Source organism: Cucumis melo, chromosome 1 (genome assembly GCF_025177605.1).
Source record: "Cucumis melo cultivar AY chromosome 1, USDA_Cmelo_AY_1.0, whole genome shotgun sequence".
NCBI classification, from domain to species: Eukaryota; Viridiplantae; Streptophyta; class Magnoliopsida; order Cucurbitales; family Cucurbitaceae; genus Cucumis; species Cucumis melo.
In genome coordinates, this window is record NC_066857.1 from 12,054,764 (window position 1) to 12,073,274 (window position 18,511).

Genomic DNA, 18,511 nt, shown 5'->3' on the forward strand with positions numbered 1-18,511 from the left:
TACTAGTTGCTCAATGGTGGAGACAGAGCGTCAAAGGAGTGTGTTGCTTAAAAGATGATGACGAACAAAGCGACAATCATTTTCGATGTGCTTCGTATGCTCATGGGAGACATCATTGTGGGCAATTTTGATGGCACTATGATTGTCACAATGAAGGAGGGTGGGACCTTGTTGAGGGACACCCATATCAGCAAACAGCTAACGAAGCCATAGGAGTTCAGCGGTACCATCAGCAACAACACGATATTCTGATTCAGTACTAGAATGAGAAACAACACTTTGTTTCTTACTACACCAAGATATGAAAGAATATCCTATGTAGAAACAGTAATCTGTTGTAGAACGTCGATCAGTAGGATTTCCAGCTTAATCTGCATTAGAGTAGCCAAAAAATACGAGGGAGGATTGAGAAGAAAATTGAAGTCTATGCCTCAAAGTTTCCTTGATATAGCGAAGGATGCGCAAAACAGCAATAAAGTAGATGGTTCAAGGAGCAGTCATAAACTGACTGACAATATGAACAACATATGCAATGTTTGGACGAGTCACTGTTAGATAGATGAAACTACCAACAAGTTGCCGATACATAAACTTACATCTTCAAAAGGAACACCATCAAAATGGGTCAAATGGACATTAGGATCTAACGACGTTAAAGTTGTGTTGGAGTTAATGATTCTTGAGCAAACTAAAAGATCAAAGGCATATTTGGCTTAAGATAATAAATACATGTCCGAGCACCGAGAGACTTCAAGGCCGAGAAAGTAGTTGAGAGATTCAAGGTCTTTTATCTCAAAATGTTGACCAAGATAATGTTGGAGATCATTATCAATAATAATCATATCATCAACATAAAGAAGAAGAAGAACTATACCATGGGGTGTTTGGAAAGTAAAGAGTGCAGTGTCATAAAGGGCTAGAGAAAAATCCAATTTGAGTAATGGTAGAGTTAAATGTGGCAAACCAAGCTCGTAGAGCCTGTTTCAGACAACTTAATGCTCGACACAGGAGGCACACCTAGTAAGGAGGAGGAGAAGTACTAGGAGGTGGCTTCATATAGACTTCTTAGACTTCTTCAGAAAGGGTCCCATTAAGGAAAGCATTTATTACATCCATATGAAGAAGAGGTCACTGCTTCGCAGTAGGAGCAACTAACAGACTTCGAACAGACGTCATTCGAGCCACAAGAGCAAATGTTTCTTCATAGTCAATACCATATTCTTGCTAGTATCCTTTTGCAACAAGACGAGCCTTATAACGCTCAATAGTGCCATTAGAGTGAGTTTTGATTTGTAAATCCACTTGCAACCAATGAGTCTTTTACAGAGTGGTAAATCAACATAGTCCCAACTGTGTGTCTTTTCAAGAGCATGCAATTCATCATTCATCGCTTTCTGCCATAAAGGGTCAGTACTGGCATCTTGAATAAAAGGTAGGTTCAACAAGGAAAACAATAGTGAAAAAATAGTGATAATCGTGGAGATTAATGAAAGGTTCCCTTACCTGAGTAGAACGACAAAGAGGAGTATCTAAAGTAGGTTCAGAAACATCATCGGAGATGGACGACTCGTTCGGGTTTGTAGGAGTAGATGTAGATTGAACAAGCTCAGTATCAAGAGTGAACTCAAAGAGAGGAAAGAATTCAACAGATGTATTAGTAAAGAAAGGATGAGGATCACTTGAGAAAAAGATGTGGAATGACGACAAGTGAGAATATAATATGCTCTCAAAAGGTGACATGGCGAGATATATGAAGTCTGTTGGAAAGAGGATCCCAACAACGAAAACATTTATGTTTTATGTCATAGCTAAGAAAGCAATAGAGGCGAGCATGTGGTTTAAGTTTACTGTGTTAATGAGGATGCAAAAGAACAAAGCAGACACAACCAAGAACTTTAAGGTTAAAGTAGTTAGGAGGAGTACCAAATAGTCTTTTGTATCGATAGATGTTCTGAAGAACAGAAGAAGGAAGACTATTGATGGTGTAGACGGATGTAAGAGCTGCTTCACCCTTAAATTTCTCAAGACATGAGGCGAAAAGAAAGAGGGCACGTACTGAGTTAAGAATGTGGTGATGCTTGCGCTCAGCACACTCATTTTGTTGAGAGGTGTGGGTGCAAGAGCGTTGAACAAGAGTACCTTGTTGGGACAAAAAAGAAAAAAGAGTAGAGTCTATATACTCCAAGGCATTATCAAGGCAGAGGATTTTGATAGGACAAGAGAATTGAGTGTGAATCATGTTAACAAACACAATATAAGTGCGAGATAATTCAGAAAGATGTTTAAAAAAAATAAATCCATGTAAATCGAGAGAAATCATCAATGAACAGAACATAATAGCGATAACCATGGACAGTGGTAGTAACGGTAGGACCCCAAATGTCATAATGAATTAAATCTAATGGTTTATCACATATAGAAGTTGAGTCTTTAACAAAGCAGGTTACTTAGTGACTTTGCAATTTAAGCAATTAAAAGGAACAAACTTAGTAACTTTATTCAAATTGTTAAAAGAAATTAAATGAAGAATTTTTTAGAAGAAGCATGACCAAGACGAAGATGTCACTAATATGTATCAGAGTTAGTGATAGGAGTAGATATGGATGAAGGAGAAGGAAGTCGTAGTGATATGAGCTCAAACAATTTTCTCACTTTACAACCCATGCCAATCGTCTATCTTGTTTGCAGATCCTAAACCTAACAACCATTGGGAGAAAAAGAAATAGCTAAGCCAAGATCACACAATTGACCAACGAACACTAGATTAAAGGTTAAGTTTGGGACACAGTAAGCATGGGGAAGACTCAGACTAAAGGTATCAATGGTGCCAATATGAGAGATGTTCATACAGTTGCCACCCGTAGCATAAATTGAAGGTAAAGATTTTGCAGGTCGACTAGAAGTAGTCATAAGAGAAAGATCAGATATCATATGGTTGCAAAAGGCATAGTTAAGAAATCATTGATTACCTGGTGAGACGACAAGAGCAGAGGAAAATGATGAAATTAACTAATTTAATAAGCTCTGAAGATCACTTATCTAAAGATGGGGGAAGTGGAATCATTTGAGGCAATAGCAACAATAGAGAAGGTAACAGGTTTAGTAAAGTTCTTTGCTCTTGTAAAAAAACCTGAAGGTCAGGCGGTCTTGTGGGATAATATCTAGAATATGACCACACTTATGGTAGTACTTGCATTTTATTTTAGAACAATCAATAAATTAATGACCAGAGAGCTTACTATTCTTAAAAAAATGTATTTGGTGCTCCATTGGATGGATAAGTGCTTACAAGAACTACATCAAATTGTTTAGAGAGATTGATGCCAAGGTGTTTTTCTTCAAATAAAATCTCTTGGATAGTTGCATCCAATGAGGGCAAGGACTATGGTGTAGTAAGGCAGCCCTAACAGATTCATATTCTGAAGGTAATCCCATAAGGACCTTAATAAGGGGAAGATGATCTTTACTAATCTTAACTTGATCAAGCTGAGTCTAGATATGTTGAAGAACTGCTAGATATTCATTAACAGATTTACCAATATCTTGATTGAGATTGACAAGGCTACTGTGCAATTGATAGTAATGAGTTGATCTGACAGATTTAAAGCGTGTAGACCAAAAATCCCACAACTCTTTAGTATCCTCAAAGGCATCAAATTATGTATGAATATTAGGGATCAATGTGTTACTAAGCTAAGTGATAATCTAGTGATTTTTACTGTCCCAATCTTCGAGGCGTTCGATAAATTTATTATCATCCTCCTTGTCCTGTTTTGTTGGTTTGATAATATCGTTGATGAAAAGATGCCATAATTTTCGTCCAATTAAAAAGCTTTTCATTTTTTTCATTTGATTTGCCCAAGTGAGATAATTGTTGCATCAAGGATTGTGTTAACAGGGATAATAATATTGTATTTCTCCATTAAAGTTACTTATGAGGAACTCACAAGGAGAAGACGATTGTGCTAAATGAATGAATTTGAAAATGTCATTGTGCTACACGAATTGAGAGCCAAATAGAGAGATAAGCAATCGGAACAGATGATTACAGACAGGTTCGGGGATGACCGGGATCGTGTACTGGATCTGGAGACAAATGCGCTAATAGAGACAAGTTCGGTGGTACAGATGGGACGATGTCATAGACGTGATCAAATAGAGATAGACGGATCTAGAAACAGACGCGCGAACGAACAAACCTGGATGAAGAACAAAGACGGATTTGGATGGCGAGATCGATGGTTTACGATGCGTGAACAAACATAGAGACAAATTTGGACGAAGATGAACGGAGGGATGCAAATGACGTTGTCGCCAGGGAGTTTCACAATGGGGAGGAGAGGTGGCGGCTAGTACAATACACAAGACCTATGTTAATGTTTTAGGCTCTAATACCATGTGGAAAATATTTTATTCTGTATCTTTACTCAAGCAAATTAGAGGATATATACAAGACCTATACAAGTAAATAAGGCAACAAATGATTTTACTTCTAATTAGAATAATTTACATGTATACATTTGATACATCTAATAGATATTCGATACACCTAAAACACATGATACACATATTTATATACATAAATATTGATAATTAAAAAAATGACACTAAAGTAAATATGCCTGATGACATTTGGTAAATAAAGTAACGTGACATTTTTGTAAATAAATTGATCAATAAATTATATTGATGGTGTAGATTTATTTGATTTATGGTTATAATAATATGTGTTTTTAGTTTAAATATGATCAACCATTTAATAAAAAATGAAAATATTTGATCATAAATATTTTGATGATGGAGTATGAGGATTGAGAAGTAGAAGTGTATAATAGGTTTAAGTTTTGTGATTTAAAAGGAAATGATGGGTTGAAAAAAGAGTGGAAAGAAGGGGTAGGAAAAAGTGAAAAGGGTGGAGAAAAGCCGAGCTGGAGCTGGAGCTGGAGCTGGAGCTGGAGTTGGAGCTGGTGGAGAATTGTGGTGTTGGTGGATTTTTATTGGGAGACAGCTATAGAGCAGGGGAGGGGACCACAAACAAACTGGCAAAATCATTACGTGGCGACATGTCATTGGTTTTAAGAACTTGGAAGGAAGGAAGAAAAAACGCGCATTTCAATTTTCCCCTTCGTGGTGGGCCCTCGCAGCTGCAACTCAACCTTCATATTTCACCAATTCCCCACATTTTCTCATTTGTCTCAAATTTTTTTCTTTTTATTTTAAATCTTTTATCTTCTGTCTCAAACTTGTAATTTTATTAATTAAGCATCCCCAACCTTTCATTATTTTCTTTTTTCCTAAATTCTCTATACAACATTGCTAATCATTAACTCTACATTTTAATTACTCATCTAACAACTCTAATTAATGTCCTACATTAATTCACTTGGAAAATAGCACACCACTTTAGCCGTCATCCCCAAAAAGTTTAAAAAAAAAAAAAAGAGAGAGAAGAAAAAGGTAATTTATAAGCTTTGAAAGTACTCTTTCAACAAACATTCAGGTAAAAGTTCTTATTTTTATTTTTATTATTTTTTCTTTTTCTTGTTGGGTGGGAATGTTTAAAATGCTATTGTATTGTGGATAATTCAGAATAGTCATAATTATTATTTGTTTATGTGGAAAATCATGTAGCCAACAGTCAAAACTTGAGAATCAAATAAATAAAGGAAAAAAAAAAAATTACAAGCAAGTTGTAAAAATTGACGTCTTAAAATAAGTTGTCACTGTTTGTTCAGATTTGAATGGTTCAAATACTTTCCCTTCATTGCATTGCATGACATTTTCACTTCTTTTTTTTTTCTCACCAAAATTATAATCAATAATAATAAAATAAAAATCACCTGTTTTTCATTTTAAGTTTTTAAGAAATAGTGTGTATTTTGTAATTGTTATTTATTTCTTATGTTCTCATTAAACAAAACCATTATTTCATCATTCTTTTTTTCATTTACAAAATGCCAACCAAATACAAGGAAAAGTGATATGACAAAATAATCTACAACTTTTTATCTTTTAAACTTTTTTTTTTTTAAAAAAATAATGTCAGTTAAATTAAGCTGTTGTTATCCAATTAAAATATATAGTTATGGTAATAGAAACTAAATAAATAATATTATATCCCATGTTTCAAAATGAGGTGGGGGATTGAAAAATATATTAAAATTTAAGGTTTGGAAGGCAAATAGAAAGAGGCTTTTGGAACAATGGTAATGGTGGTGTCATCAGTGACCTAAAAGAGAAAAAATCAAGCAAATTTCTCTTCTTTCTTTTATAAATAAAAAAATGTCAACTCTTTAAACTTTTATTATAAAAGATTAAGGAATAATATCTTCTTTTTTTTCTTTTTCTTTTGAGCTTTTTTGCTTTATGCCATAAAAAATTAAAGGGGGCAAAAGTCTGTTCCTTGCTTTCTAATAATCATTAATATATGGGGTTTGTTTATAATATAGTTTTTATCTACAAAATATTAGATTTTAATATACATAATATATTCAACACATAGCATCTTAAATGAGTAAACAATTCAATCATTATAACATGCATCATAGCTCCAAATGGCAAACATGTTTATTTATATACCTATATAGTTGTGGAATAAAAACTTGGAAACGTAAGGTTTGTTTAGAAGTTGTCTCTCACTATGATTTTTTTAATGTTTAAAATATGTTTTTTTTTTTTATTGCCTTCCACTTCTTTTCTTTACCATTATTGTTAGGACTAATTTTGAACCAAAAAAAAAAAAATCCAATCAACAATGATTAAAAAAAAGTGAGAACAAAGTCAAGATACGATCTTAATAAATTAAGAGAAGGAAATTCCTTCAATCGGCCTCGACCTTGGCCTCAACCTCCAAGGCTAAGAAACCCAACTTTCGATTAAACACACTCTCTGGTTCTACTTTCGTTAAACACACTCTCTGGTTCAAGAACCCAACATAGGGTTTGATTAGGTTATGAGATAACTAAATTTCAAAAAAGAACAGGAGAAGACTTATATCAACCTCCTCTATAAATACATCATTATAGTCTCATATGAATTTATTGAAATCCTACTCCTCAAATTCCTTAACTTTCACATTCATTCCCTCTTTGACTTAAGCATAGCCAGCTTGATATGCATGTTTCTTTTGCAGATCATATTCCTCTCCGACCTCTTCAATAAATTTACTCTTGTTATCACGTGAAAATTAGGTATGCTTCTTCTATCCAGTTTTTGACACTAACAATTATTAATTGTATTTCACGTATATGTTAGATTTATTCATACAAACAAAAATAATATATCTTTCAAATTATTAGTTTTAAATTGAAAACATTAGAAAATCAACTTGTAGTATTAATTACTTTAAAAGGATACATATCATATCATTAAACATGGCAATGTTGGTCTTCAAATTTTGTGTAGAATTTCAAAACAATTTTGGAATAAATATATGAAAAGTAAGAAAAAGTATGAATATATAAATCAAATTGGATATAATGAATAAAATAAAAATTCACCAAAACCGCCTTAAATTAAAACTTCAACGAAAATCAAATGGATCAAAGTAGGTTAGAAATCATAATTTCTAAAAGTATATGTCAAGAAATAAAATAAAAAATTTAAAAATTGGAACAAAGTTAAGTTCCAACTAGCAAAAATCCTATGCATTTAAAACAATTTGATATTGTCACACTTCTTTAATTCATATAATTTAAGTCCATAGGGTCCATACTATTAAATGCATATTTTATTTACTTTTAGACTACAATAACTACCCAAAAAGAAATATCTTTAGAAAATATAATAAAATACAAATAGATGAAGATTGAAACAACTATGTTTATTTTGTTTGGCCAATAAAAGTTAAAGGTTATAAATACTATTTTATCTCATATCAATTATTTGATTGTACATCCTTCAATATTTTTATTTTTTTAGAAAAATTGTTTTTAGAATTTTATAAAGAAATGGTGAGAAAAGAAACATCTTTCAAAAACAAAAACAAAAACAAAAAAAGTCTCAATTAATAATCAAATAGAGAAATTATCTTCGAGGATTTTAGTCATTTCGATGTCGTTGGCAGAGGTGAGAATTCAAACATCTCTTTCCTTTTACTTTTTTACAATATATGGGATGAGAGGTTTGAACTTCTAACTTTGAAATCAATTGTATAAATTGGATGTTAGTTGAATTATTTTCATATTAACTAACACAAATCTTTTAATAATCACGAGGGGAATATTTGCATTATTCAAAAAAGTGAAGAGAGCAAAAAAGATGAGTTACATGAACGTTGAAAACTATGATTAAATAGAAATAAAATACTCAACGATAAACTTAAGGAGCAATTGCAAGATTGATAAAAATATTTGAAAATGTTAGGTGCATGACTCGAATGTTCGATCTTTTTTCCTGCAAACATAGTAAAAATGGGACCCAACCCAATTTAAAAGAGGAATTGAAACTTAAAAATCTATAATATCCTCGTTTCATAAATATTTTTATGAAATTTGATTGGTTTCTATCTTATTGTCATATGATTACCTTCTACTTTTTTTTTTCAATTTTAGTTAATCTTCTAACATAATCATTTGATTACTATTTGATTGTTTGATTAGCTTTTTTCTTTCTTTCTAGTTTTAATTACCCTTCTGGAATAGCCATTTGATTGCTTTCTAATTGTCATCTGATTACTTTTTTCTTTCATAATAATTTTTGTTATTGTTTGTTTGATCTCTGATTAGCTTCTATTCTTTGATACATCAAATTGTTATTTGAGATTGCTATCTAATTTATACCGTATTTATTTGTTATCCAATGGTTGTTTGATTGCTTTTTGATATAGATCATATATTTATTTGGTTCATTAATTAATACTTCATGTGACTTCAGTTTTCTTTTGTCATCGTCGAATACCAAATCATCATTCTCAAGGCTACTTGAAAATTTGGACATTTTAAGTACCAAAGTTTCATGTTTGCTGACTAGAAAATTAAAGGAAAAAAAAAATTCATTGTTGCTGATTTTTAGTATAATACATAATAAGTTTTTTGTCTTTTAGTGGTTTTTTTTGCCATAGAGTGTAAATAGTTTATTAATAGTCATTTTTATAGTCATTTGATTAGCATATGAAAGTCTTTTATTTTCGTCAATTAACTAGCCATCTGATTGACTTCAAAATATCTAATGCAAGTCACATGACAATTACAGACCGATTACGTGACAATCAAACATAAATAACAAAGTAAACCTTAAAATATATTGTGAGCATAGATCAATTACACAATCGGATAGCATTCGATTGTTAATAACATGAAAAAAAAAAAAAAATCATAAGATAGGGTGAGCATGGATCAATTACACAATATTACACAATTCGGCCACCAAGAACAAAAATACTTTCGTACAGAATAATCAATAACCCTGAAAAAGTATCATAATTTTTCTTTAATAAACTAGTCCAGAAAAGAAACAAATCTCCTTATCGAAAAAATAAGAGGTGTTTCATTTAAGGAAAATTATAAATATCAGACATAATACAACTGTAGGAAATTTTTAGGTTAAGAAAGAAAATATTTTGCAAGAATTAATAATGTTTGTAACTTTGTACCATATATATATATCAACACTATATTTGAGACAACTACAAAAATTACCACAACCAACCTAAAGATAAAATAATAAAGTCAATCAAAACACGTCCCCGAAACAATTGATAAAATATATTTGGTTAAATTACAAAATTTAGTCTATGAATCTTTTGTTTGATTTTATGTCCTAAAACTCGTAGATAGTAAATGTATTATTAATAAAGTATTATTATTGTAATTTTAATAAAATATTATTGATTATTAGTTTTGTCTTCATAACCTAAATCAAATAAACTAACATCCTAAGTCGTTTGATGAATTTTGAACTGTACGTAGAAACATATATAGATCAATGTTCGAGATACAACTTAAAAAGATCTATAGTATAGGGATAAGGTTGGGTCCCTTATTCTGGTAACATTATGAATATGACACACTTTGTATTTGATACAAATGCAATGATCCAACGTGTTCATGTAGGTGACATGCGAGTGAGAGTATCCAATGCATAAGATTGGACCACGAATAGTAACCACTAGATGTAATTTTATTAACTAATTAAGTTTATATTTCACTAGGATGACCTATATAACTTAGTATTAATTCTTGAGTATATTATGAACTCATGTTCATGAAAGATTGTTCTTTGATTTGTACTAACGAGTGGTCAAATTGCTGACTGAATATGTTTATCATTTTAGGGACAACACCGAGTGAAAAGCTGGAAAAATAATCACATAAAAAGGAATTCACTCCCTTCCGACTCTAGGTTATGTAGATGAACCGCCTTAAATAGTGTCTCCGGAGCTTGAACAGATGACATTACCCTCTCTATGGCACAAGAGGGTTTTTGTTTATTGGTTAGACCATAAATAGGTTATTCATAATTAGACGACACACTGACATTTAAGGACTAGAAGTAAACTAGGGGTAAAATGGTAATTTGACCCAATTGGTGTTACGGACACTTTGTGAAGGACTAACTTATTGTTATTGATCTATATTCATGTACACAAAAATATATCTTCAATTAGAAGATTTCAACTATAGTTATCAAATATTGATTAATGTGTTTAATGAGTTTAATCAATTAATCTCACATCGTTGTAGCTTCTGATCTATAGATTCTTTAGGCCCACTTCCTAGCTTGTAAAGAGTAATGAGGTTAATATATATTGATTGTAATTTGAAATGTTCAAATTTACGTATGGTGGTACATTATAATATAAAGTTTATATTTTAATTAAACTTTATTATGTAAATTAATTTTAGATATGATTCAAAATTAATTTATGAGATAATAAAATATTTGAATGAAATTAATATGATTTAGATTCATTTTAAAAGCATATGTCAAAATATATACATTTATTGTGTATATGATACCATTAAAACTATAATTACGAGAGAAAAATTATATACGAATATGATTCATATTTGAATTAAATTAAATATAAGATATTTAATTTAGTAATTGATCAATTAAAAATTTAGTTTAATTATAGAAAAATTGTTAAAAATGAAAATTTTGACAAAATATTTACAAAATATAAAAATTAAATTAAATTAATTTAATTAAACTATTGCAAATGTGAAAGACATTTACTTGAAGACTCGCCCATCCTCGTCCTCACCATTTCCTTTCTTTTCTGTTATTTAAAATTTTTTATTTAAATATTTCTATTTTCTATAATTTAAAAAACTTATTTAAATATTTTTATTTTCTATCATTCATTTAATTATTTACTCTTAAAAAAAATGTAAAATTTAATTTTTAATTATTATATTATATTTTATATATAAATAATTTAAATAATTCTTTTAAAAACTTAACTTTAACTATTTTAAAATCATTATTAATATTAAATGGTTTGATAGAGAAAATAAGGTAAAGATAATTTCAAATTTGATCCTAGCCTACTAGATATTAGGAAATTCATATCTTAATTGAGGTAGGATAAAAATAAATCTTACTAAAATCTTGTATAATGGTTCCATATGAGTTATCTAATAAATTTTTACTTCTTTTTTAATGTTCAATTTCCTTACTAATTTAGACACAATTAATGTAATGTGAGGGTACAAGATCTAAATGATCTTGCTAAATGATCGTTTAGATTTGTAGTGAAATAATAAGTTAAAGATGACACAATATCTAATAATATGAAGGAGAAATATTAATATGAAGAAGAAACGCATGTATTCAACGAGAAATTCAAAACCAATAAGAAAATGATAGGCAAATATGTGTCAATGTTGTTTACAAATGGTCATATGATAGATAGTGTCGATGGGGTTGATTATGATCAATCTCTATGAAAACTTAAATAGAATGTAGGATCTAATTTGACGTAAACATATACTCGAAAGAGGAAGAAAAATAAATTAGTTAAAATGTGAGAGAATGTGAGTTTTTTTGTTAGAGGAAGAAAAATAAATTAGTATTAAATTTTAAAAACTTAAATTAATTAAAATGTAGAAGAAGATTAAATTAGTTAAAATAATTCTTATTTAAATCGACGACCATGACATTTTTTAATTTAATTACTTTCTTTTTATTTAAATTCTTAATTTAACACATTTTAAACTTTTTAATTCAACAAATTTTAACATTCAATGGTCACATTTTAACTAATTCTTCAAAACTCTTTCCTAATATTTTAATTAAATTAAAAAATTAAACTATAAGGATGGAGAAAAAAATTGAAAAAAAATTATTAGATAACTCATATGAACCATTATAAGATTTATTTTTACCCTACCTCAATTAGGATATGAATTTCCTAATATCTAGTAGGTTAGGATCAAATTTGAAATTATCTTTACCTTATTTTCTCTATCAAACCATTTAATATCAATAATGATTTTAAAATAGTTAAAGTTAAATTTTTAAAAGAATTATTTAAATTATTTCTATATATATATAATATAATATAATAATTAAAAATTAAATTTTACATTTTTTAAGAGTAAATAATTAAATGAATGATAGAAAATAAAAATATTTAAATAAGTTTTTTAAATTATAGAAAATAGAAATATTTAAATAAAAAATTTTAAATAAAATAAAAGAAAGGAAATGGTGGGGATGAGGAAGACTCGCCCATCTCTTTGTTTTTTTTTTTTTTTTTTTTTAAATAAACTAACTTGGGCGAGTTCTGAGAACTCGTCCAATTAAAAAGAATGAAAAAAAAGAAAAGTAGCCGTATTTTGATAAATTGTTTTAGGATTGCATTATTTTCGTAATAAGTTTTAAAAACAGCTATATTTTAATAAATTATCCCTTGAAATGAAGCTAAACCAAGATAGAAGAACAAGTGGTATAAAAATATAAAATCCACTGAAAAAGAAATGAATAGGTGAGAAAAACAATGGATGATAAGGATTTGTTTGGAAAGTGAAATGAAAGCAATGGTCAAAGTCAAATAGGAAATAAGAAGCAAAATGGTATTAAAAATTACAATTCCCAATAAATAAATAACAAAGAAATATTATTAACTAATGTGGGGGGGGGGGGGGGGGGGGTTTGGAAATATGGAGTTATTAGGCTGGCTTTTACAACCTAGGTCTCACCCATGTGCCATTTTTCTTTTTTCTAAACAAAATGGTATTATAAAAACAAAAAAGTGGAAAATAGACAGTGTTCTGAATGTGAATTCTGATTGGCCCACGTCAGCTTATATATTTGTTTCTTTCTTTTTTTTTTTTACTTTATTATTATTATTATTATTATTATTATTATTATTATTATTATTTATAAAGGAGGATTAGAGGTAAGAGTTAAAAGCAAAGCATGGGTGTCCACGTTCATGGAGATGCTCATTTAATTAATTCATTAATTCGTATTTCTTAAACAAACCAGCTGCCTCATTTAATTTTTCATCACTTCCCTTCTTCATTCATTTACATATATTTTTAAAAATGGAATAATTAACGTCCCCTCTCTTAATTATTTTGTTTTTTTTTTTTAAAAAAAAAATTAAGTTCATATAATATACATATTACTTTCATCTCCCAATCTTCTCTCTTTTTATTCGTATTTTATCAATAAATTTAAAAATTAAAAAATATTAACTTTTAAATTCCTGTAATAATTAATTTTCTAACAATATTTAAATTTTGAGCATGCAGTGAATGAAACAATATACATGGACTGTTTTAGAGAATAAAGGACTTAAAAAGAGTAAATCCAAACCAACCAACTCAAAATCAATCATTGAAGATTTGATTTGATTTTGGTAGCAAACTTTGTGTGGAATATTTGTTCATCCACACCCACATTGTTTTACTTTTACATCTCTTGCTCATTTTTCTTCCTATACTTTTAATTATTTTTTTTAATTTTTATCTAACCTAATTAGAAGTTTAGTACTTAACTAGGAACAAGGTTTTAAATTTGGATTGTATTTAAATATAAAAATAAAAAAATGAGTTAATTTATTTATAAATATTGGAATTTGATTATATATCACACTTTGCTATATTTGAAAACATTTTTTAACTGTGTTATTAGGATAATTACTCTTTAAACTATTTTTTCTAAAAATAAGTTTTTAAAATATTGACACATGTGTGACACATTTTTAGATTTTTCAATTTTACATCTGTAGTTTACAATATATTTATTTATATTTAAGTTAATTCATATATTAGATGTAAAATTAAATTTATGTTTAATAACACTTTAACCTTTCAATTTTAAGTAGGTTATGTTTGTGAATATTCTAAGAATTGTTAAACGAGTTAATTACCTAATTGTTTAGTTACGTTCACCTGTTGATCTAAAATTTTGTTTACTTGGGAGCATTTTCAAAAATTAAATTAAAATTTAAAAACTAAAATATTAACTTTTAATTATAATATCAAACAGGGGAATTAAATTTTTGTCAAATTTAACGATATTTTCATGGACATAATTTTATATTTTCATGAGTTCTAATTTAATTGGTATTTTTATTACATCGTTAATAAATTTACACGAAATTTAAATAAAAGCAAAAAAGTGTTACAAATAAATTAGTAACCATGAATTGTACATTTTCATATGTTTGATATTGATTTATTTTTTTGTTGAATTATTTGTTTTTTATATTTTTTTTAAAAGTATTTATCAACATTTATATTTTCATTTTCATTGATATTTTTGTAAAATTAAAACATATTTAAACCAACATAATTGCACATACGAGTAATGCAATAAAATAATTGGAAGCAAAAATTTATTTGAGTCATGCAATAATTCTCCTATTGATTTATTTGTGCAATCTTTGTCATCACCAATAAGTCCAAGGTGGTGAGAAAGAAAACTCATAAATCCAAGTCTTCAAAAGTGCTTCCACACCATAAATCACAATTGAAAGTCTTGTAAAGTAAGGTGCACTTCCAATATTCCTGAATATATTGACAGTGATTCTAGAAAAAGGAATTTACTTGGAAAATTCCATAAATCAACCACCATTTTTGTTTCATATTTTAAAAGTAGCATAATTTTGGAAAATTCGTAATTTTGTATTTTTCGGTCAATCTCGGTCGAGATCGATCCTGAAATTCTTCCCAAATTATAAAATCTCTTTTAATGAAATTTCTCGGTCTCACTTGACCGAGTGCAACACCGAGATAGTGTGTTTTTTTATTAAAAAATTGAAAATAAAGGAATATAAAAAATAATCTAAATAGTACCCTTGGTCGTTTAATATTCTTACGTAACGCTAAAACCTCAAAATTATTCTCATTTTGCCCGAGAACTAAGCAATAACACTTCTAATTTCGAATTTCCCTGATTCTTGCTTCTCCAAATTTGAAGAAGCCATCTCGAAGTCAAATGAGTCAGAGTGTGTTACTTTGAACGATTCCATAGTTTAAGTTTTAGTTTATGTTTTTAGTCTTTTAGTTTGAAATTTGAGGTGGATGAGAAATTTTGTAGTTTTGGTGTTTTAATGTAATTATTGTTGAGTTAATCTGGGTTGATGTTATTGTTTTCCATGAACTCCTTCGAAAAATCTCGGCTTTTTCATGAATCTTGGTCCGTGTAGATGATGAATCTTAGTTGAGATTTATGAATTTACCCTGAGATTCATTGAAGAATTCTCGGGATCAGATGAGTTTCCCATGCATTTTGTAGGGTATAATCTCAGGGATGATTTCACACAAGATTGAACCGAGGTTACCACACAGAATGCATGCAAAACTCTAATCTCGTGGCATTCCGGTGCAATGTTTTCTGAGTTTTATTGCTTATTCATGTTATCTCGACTGAAAATGCCCTAAGATTAACCCACATAATACTTGTTTTGTTCAAATTTTGTGTTTTGCAGATGCCTCTTGTGATCAAAATCAATTCAAAGGATTTCTTCTTTGCAAATTTGACCTATTTTTCACATCCATCGAAGATCGTGTCAAGTATATATATATAAAAAAAGTTAACACCCAAACAACTTCACATGTTTAGGAAAACCATATTTAAACACTTGTTGGACGTGAAGTTAGTGTTCAATAGACCGCTCTGCCACTATATTCTCTTGATGTTTAATAGAAAGTGTTTCCAAATCATAAATCACAATTTTAACAATTCAAACCACTTTAATATATTAATCTCCACACCTTTTTAGATCATTTCATTCAACAAAATCAAATGAACCTAGAATCCTTTCAATTAAACTTCTAACTTATCTCAAGTGAATTAAATAGTTTATGCAAACCCATGTAATTAAAAGTGCATGTTGATATCTGTGAGATCTAATTATTTCTTTTAATAATTTTAGTACATTTAACCAAACTATAAAATCAAATAGAAACATAAAAAAAAAATAAGTATAATTTAATTAGCATTAAACTTATATTATCAACATCAAAATTAGAGATTCATTTTCTAAGGCAAAAAGATTTTTATTACATAATTTGTAGATTGTTTAATTTTAGTTTTTATGTTTTTAAGTAAGTCTTATATTTAATCCTCAATTTTTATCGAAATTGGCAAAATGATGATAACAAATTTGTACCAAAAATATATATACATGTGTGTGTTTTCAAAGTTTATGGTGAAAATGTTAATAGATAACAAAAAAAAGGGCTCATTTTAGCAAAATAGCTAACTTATCTACAAATATACCAAAATGACAAAAGAATTATTTTACTATTTTGTTATACTTGAAAATATTTGTAGATATTTTACTATGAAGAATAATCTCACAATAAAAACTAAATTTAATATTTATTAAATGTAGGATGACTAAATTGGATACTTGGGACAATAACAAAAATTGAACCATTCTAAATGCCAAGATCAACCTTCTATTTTAACCCAAAAATAATGTTATATAAAATCAAAACTGTTAAAATTATGAACCAAATTCTATGTTAAATTAAATCATAAAAAATAAACAACCTTAAATCTGTAATTATTCTAAATATATTTATAATAAAAATTGTTTTTATTTGATGTGTATATATATATCAAATGAAATACAGATGAAAACCAAAGATTTGGTCCTATATCATCAATCCATCAAAATTGAAAAACTGTAAAACAATTTAAGAAGGAAATAAAATCTCCTAAAATTAATGCAAACGACCCTTTTCACTTAATAAAATATCAAGATAATTATAATCAGTAGCAATTTTAGAAATGATTATTAAATATATAATAATATTTTTAAAAATTATAAATATAATAAAATTTACCTAAGATAATATATAAATATTTGCTGATCAACCATGGACTTTAACATATTTATAATCTTTTAATAGTGTTAAAAAATTGTTATATACTTAATTAATTATAATAGAAAAAAGAATGGAAGAAAGATGATGTGGGCCGATCGGTCATTGAGCTTTCAGCCCAACATGTATTATCCTGCCATTGTACATCGTCACTGGGCTTTCGGTGGAGAGAAAAAAAAGGAAAATTATAAATTATTATAAATATGAAAATTTTATCTACAAAATATAAATAAATAAATTTAGATTCTACCAATAATAAATTAATAAAATCTAAAATTTTATTTTATTTTATTTTATAAATATTTTAATTTATTTTACTATATTAAAAATGTCATGTGATGAGTATAATATAAACAACAAACCTTTTAATTTTCATAAAAGTGAGATATCAACATTTTTGTTGACATCCACAATTTGTAGGTTGTCGTTTAAATTTATTTAAATTACTCACAAAGTAGTAGTAGTAGTAGTTATTAACAAAGAGGGTGAATGGTAATTTTAAAAAGAAATTGAGTAAAGATGATAAGGAATATAGGGTGGATTTTTTGTTTTATATGCGACGGTCTCTAGAGAACAGACGCACCACCTTTTCTTTTCTTTTCTTTTCTTTTCTTTTCTTTTCTTTTCTTTTCTTTTCTTTTCTTTTCTTTTATTACTCACTCCAATGCTTAACTTTCCATTAAGCATACCTCTCTCTCTCTCTCTCTCTCTCTCTCTCTCTCTCTCTCTCTCTCTCTCTCTCTCTCTCAATTTATTCTGATAAAATTTTTTCACCTTTTTCCCTTTTTTTAAAAAAACATTTTTTATATTTATTTTATTCTACTTTTTTTTTTTTTTATTGTCTAGGTGGTTGAATGCTTTCTCTTTTAGAAACACATTTTTAATCTTAGATTTTAGATTATATTTTCATTTGTTTTCTAAATTTTTAACTTTTATATTTTTAATCAATTAATTTTGATTAAGTTCAGTATTATTTTAATCTTTAGATTTTACAATTTTACCTTAAGATTTGAATTTTATTTCAATTTAGTCTATAAATTTTAAAAAAGTTAATTATATCAATGACAAAAAAATACTAGAATAACATATATAACATATGGATAAAATAATTGAAAAATATGTTATAAGTTGATATAGTTGATAACGACTATCAACGATAGCTTTTATCAATAATAGCCACTGAATGGTAGAGTAACTTACAATTTAAAAATATGATATCA